The following is a 225-nucleotide window of genomic DNA, read 5'->3' as shown; positions in this document are numbered from 1 at the left end:
CCCAGTCAGCCAGCTTTCGGGAGCTGGAGCTCTGACGGGGGCGTTCGCGTGGTGCCGGGTCGGCGTGGGCATGGAGGGGTGTCTCCTTTTCCCTCGGGGGGCCCGTGACTCCTGGGGACGGGGGCCCTGGAGGAATCGACAGTAGAAAGCACAGAGATGTTCCCAGGAGCCTCGCTCCGGCAGGACAGGAGCCGAGGGTCGCCGAGGGGGTTGGGAAAGGAAACC

This window comes from Myotis brandtii, unplaced genomic scaffold (assembly GCF_000412655.1).
Source record: "Myotis brandtii unplaced genomic scaffold, ASM41265v1 scaffold120, whole genome shotgun sequence".
Taxonomy (NCBI): domain Eukaryota; kingdom Metazoa; phylum Chordata; class Mammalia; order Chiroptera; family Vespertilionidae; genus Myotis; species Myotis brandtii.
Note: the sequence above shows the minus strand (reverse complement) of the source record.